We start from the raw sequence: 8,006 nt of genomic DNA on the forward strand, positions 1-8,006 counted from the left end.
TCCTTCCAGGCCGGCGGGCAGTGCTGTCCCCGCTGGCCTTTGAGCCACACTGCCTCTTCTTTAGTTTTCTTTAGTTCTCCTTAAGGAGAGTTTCCAGGCGTCATTCCCATACGCGTCTTGGCATCACTTAAATAATAAACTTACAGCTAACTAGGATCCATCGTCACCGTCTGTTTCCTTGTTTAAAACACAGTGCTCTTGCTCTTCTTTTTAAATTTATTCCAATTGTCCATGTCAAACCATAGCGAGTCAAGATGGCAGTTTCATCCAGTTCTTAGGTAGTCGGACTGTAACCGTTGCGTGACTACCGTTAGCCGTGCTAATCCTGAGACTTGGTCTGTAAGTACACTGGGCATACTCATCCACTTGAAGAAATACTTCGTCCTTTAAACAAACGGAAGGTTCTTTGTGGCCCACGCCTTGTAGCCTGTGAACTAGCTGAGGGAGAATAACTTTTTAAGCAGTGCTCAAAATAGTCTCGCAAACAGTCATGTCCTCTTTCCTGCACGCACGTAACTTTTGGCTGAAAGCTTTCTGATAGAAATGAGGTTAAGTCACACTTGAAGTTGTGTGGAAGGGTCCATAGGCCACTACAAGACTCAGAGCTGTCCAGTTCCCTTTTCTCAAAGACGAAGAAGTTTTCCCATTCTCCAGCCTTGAGACGGACAAGAACACTAGGTCAAGTTTACCATTTCTATATGTGAGAGAGGTTTAATCTGCTGAATTTATTTTGGAGAACATGAAACTTGTGATTGCGGTGAAGCTAATTGTTGCTAAACAGAACAATTGACCTTCAGGGTCTAATTGGAGGAGTTGCACAGACGTTGTTCGGCTACTCTGCAGTTATGGAAATAAACATCATCACTGAATTGTCTTAGACCCATGTCTTTCAGACACTTGCACTTATTTACGAGCAAACTCAAAGAATTTTGTGGCATTGCTCACAAATATTACATAAATTTGTAAGTCTTTAGGGGTTCGACATTTTGGCTATCTGCAAGAAGTTTAAAGGGAAGTGGCTGCATGTAAGACAATAACTTAAGAAATCTTAAATTAAACTTTATTCCCAGTAATTGAAATGTTAGTGGACATAAGGAAATACTTTTACACCATAAGGACGGTCAAGCATTGGACGAGGTTGCTCAGAAGGGTTGTGCAGTCTCTATCCTAGTGTCTAGTGGCCTCTTCATGCCCGTTGCCTTCATAGGCTCAATTTATCTGTCAAGTTACCTGGTATTACCAACAAAAAAAAAAGATGGCTGCCTTTTTTCTTCTTAAGCTTGCCAATTATCTGCTAAGGAATAATGAAGTATCGTCAAGTTAGTATCATCTTCATTGGTCTCAGGAAAAATCATTACTCTATGGGTTGGCTAATCATCCGCTGGGTGGTAAGTCCGGAAGACTCCATCAGTTGTTGCTCCACTTGTCCCCGTACATTATGGAAAGCCTCTCGTGCTGTTGGCATTGACAACATTCTCCGTTCCTGCAGAAGCAGAGAACTTTTTTGGTAAAATTTAGGGATGATCCAGGAAAGTGGCAGTTGCCCCAGGCGAGTTAGTAAGGAAAGAGGAGACACAACTTGCCAGTCTAGCTTGAAGGAAAATACCTTCCTGGTCCCAAGTCTGACAGTGAGGTTAATCTTAACTGTGCCAGAAAGACTCCTGTGAGATTTAAAATAAATAGTAGCACCACTGCACTGCGTTGTATCAGTCTGTAATCTTCAAAGTCTGAGAGGTGAATTTTGTCATCTCCCCTCCTCATCCCAAAGTCAGTTTATGCACCAAGATGTTCTTCAGGAGCATGGGAAGAAGTGAATCCTTCCTGGCTGCTTGAATGACTGATGGAACCTGTGAAGCATGAGATTAGCATACCTTAAATATGGCACACTTGTATATCTTCCATTAAAGATATCTTCCATTCCAGAATTAACGAGGTCTTGGAAAATCTGCATATCCCATTTCTCTTCCCCATAGTGGTCCAGTTCCCATTCTACAGGAGGTTAAAATGATGGACTCTTCCAAATCCTGTGCCTAAGGAGTAACGAGAATTTCTTATAAAAAATTCTATTTCTTCTTATGGAAAAAATAAGGGCTGATTTAATAATTTCTTCAGAGAGGAACTTAGCAAGTGCTGGTGCATTCAGAATTGCTCTTTTCAATATTAAAATCTTTTGCAAATATTATTCCAGAAGCGCAGACACTGAAACTGGCATTTTGCAAAACCCTTTGATAAGCAGTTGCCATCTTTTAGCTTAATTCACGATAATGAACAACAAACTAAAACAGAAGGTTTTTGCCAGTGTAAGACTGACATGGAAGTTTGTTTAATTTTGGTTTTTAATAGTGTCTGGAAAGTTCTTACGGCAAAATTGTTATTTTAGAGAAGGTTAATTTCTGCCCAAAATCAAAACTGTTGTATTTTCTAAGGAAAAGATATAAACATATTTAATTTTTCATACTTAGTAAATTATATCAAGATGAACATTGAAAGGTGTCTGCTTGTATGGTTTTTTATTTAGTTCATCAAAATATTTGTGGCACTTCAACTTTAATTTGTGTATAATATCACTGTCTTGAACAGTTTATATTTTGAATAGAATGATCATTTATTTACGACAATACTCTGTCGGCCCATTGAACTAGGCAGGACAATTTGGGGTGTACAGTGCTAACCACTGAAATTTGACACTTGGGCTCTTGTGTTAATTTGGCGTGAATAGGTGAACACCTGGGTGTCCACATCAATAAAACAGCTGTTTGCAAAAGATTTTTAATTTTGCATGGCTTTAATTAAAAATTGAAGGAGATCATCTCATTTAGAAAGTTTTGTTACTGAACTACTCTTGAATGGTTCAAAGACGATGAAAATATTTCTCTGCAAAGGCTTGTGCACCTCTCCAAGGATGCTTTGATGTCATAATCTTTGAAGTCACCTTCTAAAAATAAGCATAATGGATCTCAGTCTTTTACATTAGGACTTTTCACATTGTATAAAATACAGAAAAGTTAAGTAAGCTCTTTATGGCCACTTCAAGGTCCCTTGCATGATTAGGATAGTGGAAATTAATTCTGAAATCACTCCCAATGTTGTTGAAGAGGTTATCTCAACTTTTCTCTCATTTAATGACTTGTTGTATCCCATCATTCCTTCCAGACATTCCAGTTCACGTTGGCCTTTCCCTAAACAAGTCTTGTAGGGAGTTTTATCTAGTGAATTTTCTTCAAGGTTTTCTGTCAATGACTGACTCTGTTCAGATTATTTCCATCGTCCATTTTATAAGTGTCGTAACGGCATAAAAGCAGTGCTCTTGTGCCTCACTCCTGCTTTTGCTCGTAACACTTATTCTCTGTGATCGTCTAAACGCTTCAAAATAAGGCTTCTCCAGCAGAGAATATTTAATCAAGGGCATGTTAGTAGAATCGTGTGGGCTCTCGGTGTCTATCATCTTAGCCTGTGTTCTGCCTTATGTTCTTTAATAGAAAAGAATTGTGTTTCTGCAGGGGCAAAAGAGGGAGATGGGTAGAGTACACCCACAAGGTTGGGGTTTTTTAATTAGGTGTCCAGTGGAAACATAAAAAAGAGAGTGAGCAAGAGCTGATCTGGGAAAATAACTTGAGGATAAAACGAACTCTGTTATTGGAAGGGTCCAGCAGAGTGTTTCATGAATGCTGTAGGTGTGAGGCCGTGATAAACTAATCCTTGCATGTTGCTGATCCCAGGAGCAGTTGCGTTACTTCTAGAAGCTCGTACCAGACTGAAGTGAAAGCCACATGGCAGCTGAGTTTGAAAGAGATTGAAATCTGCTATCACGAGCTGCTCTTGAACCATATCAGGAAAAGGGAGACTGATTTAAGTGTCAAGCGGGCTGCAGCTTGGTGCTGGTCTCATGACCTAGAGTAGATGACCTGTGTCACCATACTCTTTTCCTTTAACTCTGACTCTCTGGAAGTGCTACTCAGAAATTTCAAGGGAAATAAAAAGTTTAAAAGACTGTAACTTTGCTTTGCTGAACTGGTACTGATCCAAAAATTGCATGCTGTATTCTGTCCTTTCTGTAAATACTGATTGAAGAAGGACGGTAATGTATTGAGTTTCGGTTACCATATTTACTATCTGCTTTAGATATATCTGTTTAATTTTAAAGGTAGCTTGAAGTATTAAAGGGCTTACATATACATTAGATAGTTTTGAAGTGTGTTGTGTCTAATACCTTTGAAGTTTTTAGTAAAAAATGTACGATTATCTTTATAACCAAAGTTTATCAGATTTTTGGTAACAAAACCAAAACTTAAATTTTACATTTGGTCCTTTTCCCTTTTGATAGCTGGTCCAGATTCAGAAAAATATTTGAAGTCTTCTAAGAGCTTGGAGAAGTTTAGTATCAAAAATCTGAGTCTTGGTCCTGAGTTAGCTAAGTACTTGGATCTGGGAGCCATCAGGATTAGCAGGTACTTAAGACCCAATCTTTATGTCTTAGACTTTTGCTGTCCACGGTGGTGGTCAGAAAGCACAAACTCCCCCCGGAGGGTGGCACAGGAGAGCACAAGCACGATGCAAGAATCCTGGACTCTTCTGAACCAACAAACACTGCAAAGTTGCCTTTGTGTGTCAGCCTGCTGTGTCTGTGCTGAAACGGTCTTTGCAGACTGTGTTGTGCTGTAGATGAGAAATACAGGACAAATAGTTGTGATAGGAGATTCTTGTTTTTACTTTCTTAGCAGTGTAGAGGAGAGTGTAGAAATAAATGTTTTCCATTTGCAATCTATACGCTATAAGCTATACCCACAAAAGTTATCTGTCTAGTCTCGCCCAGGTTCTCCGGACTCTTTCTGCCCTCAGTGTAAGAGATGGGAATCTCTGAAAGATCATCTGCCCATTCCCAGGGCAGAATGAATTGCTGCTGGAGGAATCTCTTCATTTCCATTGGAAAGAGAGGAAACCTGAATCACTACCCTAATAAACTAGCGTTTAGTTGTCTAAATTTAGGTGAGAGGAACCTGAGACAGAATCAGCACAGGGGAAATTTTGGAGTACTTGCTTGCTTTTATTGCTTTTTTAATGACTTAGTTATGTAGGTTTTTGAATCTTGATATTTGTTAAAACAGTCTAAAAATAAGTGGAAAGATTTCATCTGTGTTAAATGGTGCTATTTGCTCAAGAAAGCTTTTATGAAATACAGTTTAGTTAATGCAGCCTGTTAACAGGTCTTTATTATGTTTAATATTGCCTGGTAGGAGTTGTTACAGTGCTCTATGAAAAAACACTTTTTTGTGTTTTTTGGCAAAATTTCTGCTATCTAGAAACTTACCAAATTGATTAGTTAAATACATTTAAAGAAAGTTTTGTTGGGGGGAGGATACCTATGTAAGGCAAGCTTCACCTCCACCATTTATTTGCAGGCAGAAGAATCAAGCAGATGTGGGTCAGTATTTTTGACTGTCTCGCTGTGATGGTTGTTCATGTCCTTGCAGGCGTTTTGTGCAGTCTTGTTTGTTCATACAACAGGGCAGTTCTCGAGCGCTTCATGAAGCAATCGCAGGAGCTTTGCTGAGAGCTCTGATCACATAGTACTAGTGTTTTTTCTGCCTGTTTTTACAGGTGTTCAGGCATTTCATTCTGAAGAGCCTTGGATACTTGTAATAATATCTGCAAAGAAGGTGGAACATCCAACTAAGCTGCCTATTGTAAGAACCACTTCTTCATAGGAAAAGAAAAATTAGAAACCAACCAGGGCAACAACTACAAATGGGACTGAAATTGTAGCCACCTACCCGAAAGAAAGAAATACCAGTTTTTATAAGAACAGGAGAGGAGAAAATCGTAGAACTGTACAGGAATGTGGAAGAGAAGTGAACAGGCAAAAAGGAAGCCTGAGTTAGGAACATACTTTGAAGAATGAAGTAGATCACATGATTGCTTTTCTCTCTTTAAGGACAGAAATACTGACATAGAGAGAACTGAATATACATACAGGCTCTCCAGTTTTCACCACCAATTGTTGTTGTTGGCACTGAACTCTTACAAGAAGGGAAAAGACTTGCCGTACCTAATGGTAGATGAGATGATTCACCAGTGTGGGCCTATTAACATATAAACGATTCTGTGAAGGAGGGCTGATAATCCCTGCTGTGTTTATCAACACGGAGAAGGTGCTACATTTGTAAATTTTCCTGATTTGCATGCAAAGCCATCTTGTAGGCTTCTTATTTGAGGACAAATCGTAATGAAAAGCGGGCGACTTAGGTTTTATACATGTTTAACTTTCTTTAAAGATTAATTTACAGAGGGTTTTTTTTTCCCCTATTAGTAACATAACTAGTAGCAAGCAATTACTAACATGGTTAATTATCCTCTTGGGGGAGACATTGAGTACAGGGATCCTTCCGAGGTTATAGTACTGGTCCTCCACCCCAGATTGTTACCCTCATTGCTTCTTAGTTGTGTTATATGGACTGGCTTTCCCTTAAAAGACGTGATGATGGCTCTCTCTTAATGAGCTACTCAGCTTCTGAGTTAAGTGGAATTAAGGGGATTGCATGCTTTGCAGAACATAATCTCTAAATAGCTATACTTTTGAAAGCTTTGGCCAAAAGTATACGTTTGTAGTCTGGAAAATGTTGTCTTTCTTGTGGTATGCCAAAATATGTAACTGGACTGAAATATTTGGGTTGGAATAATTGCTTGTTGAGTATCATAGCAGAAACATACATTGTTATGATATGGACCTTGCTCAGATTTTGGTGTTTTTTACATCCATTTAACTTCAGCTTAGTTTTTCTGACTTATGCTGTGAGAAGTAGGAATTTTCCTAATTTCAGCTGACTTACGGATTTAGTGTAACCAAAATCCCAGCGCCAACGGTTGTTTGTAGTGTCTTAACCAGCAATAGGAAAGTTCAGTGCGTAGCCAGGGGTGAGGTTTTGAGGGGAGAAGTTCTTTGTTTTTAAAAGAAAGCCTTTATTGTGGATGTCTCGGTTTGTTTGCTTGATGTGTGTTTTGTGTCTGTGTGTGTTTCTTAATTTGCAAAACCCACACGTCTAGCAGGCTTCAGATCAGCACATCAAACTCTGGTGTCTTTGCAAAAACCATTGCAAGGTGAAGCCTTCCCGTGTGGAGCTGCTTCCTTCTCAAATCAATGGTTTTGTGGGCAGATGGGAGAAGGGCTCGGTCCCCCCCTGGTTTTTGTAGGTATAGATTAAAACTGCCAATCATTCAGAAAAAGTAAGGCATGCTGTAACTTTCTGTGTGTTTGACAGACTCATCTACTTGGCCCCACGTAGGTTGGTAACTGTGTGCAGCTTGTGTGTGTGTTTGGTGGATACGGAAACCATAAGGTCGACAGGGGCTTTGTTTGGAATTGGCCTGTGAATATTCAGAAAACTCAGGAATTTCAGAAAAACCTGGGGATAGAAAGGGGTGATACACTTACATGCTGAACTGCTCCCTGTGATTTCTGGTGAATCATTCAGAATTCTAAAAATGCACAAACGAAATGGCAGCAGCACGTGCCTAAATCTTCTTTCCTGAAACTTAAAAATTGAAGATGCATAAGTAAGTGAGATGCAAGGTAAAACCGTGTTTCTCAAACAGAAAGATAGGGAGCCACAAGAAACTGAAAAATGCCTGCCTTTGTCTTTTTGCACGTATAGACGATTGTTTGGGATTTGCCTTTAAAAATACCCATCATAGTATCCATTTAATTACCCTTAGACTAGATTAAAAACAATCTTTTGAAGTCTTGGGCATGGCTCAGATGCCCAGGGAGGTCTCAAGGACACACCTCGCAGTATCTGCCAAGCTCAGGCTCTCCCTCTCCCCGCACACGGGCTCTGAACCCATTCTCACCTACAAAGAGCAATGCGCGGCCCCCCACCAGCAGACCCCCGGGGTTCCCGGGGCACCGGGCCGCGTGTTGGCCGGGGCGGACGGCTGTCCGGCGCGGAGCCGGGGCGGCTAGGGGGCTCTGCAGGCCCGGCACCGCGCGTTGCGCCCCATGGCCCCCCCCC

This window comes from Pygoscelis adeliae, unplaced genomic scaffold (genome assembly GCF_000699105.1).
Source record: "Pygoscelis adeliae isolate BGI_AS28 unplaced genomic scaffold, ASM69910v1 Scaffold382, whole genome shotgun sequence".
Lineage (NCBI taxonomy): Eukaryota > Metazoa > Chordata > Aves > Sphenisciformes > Spheniscidae > Pygoscelis > Pygoscelis adeliae.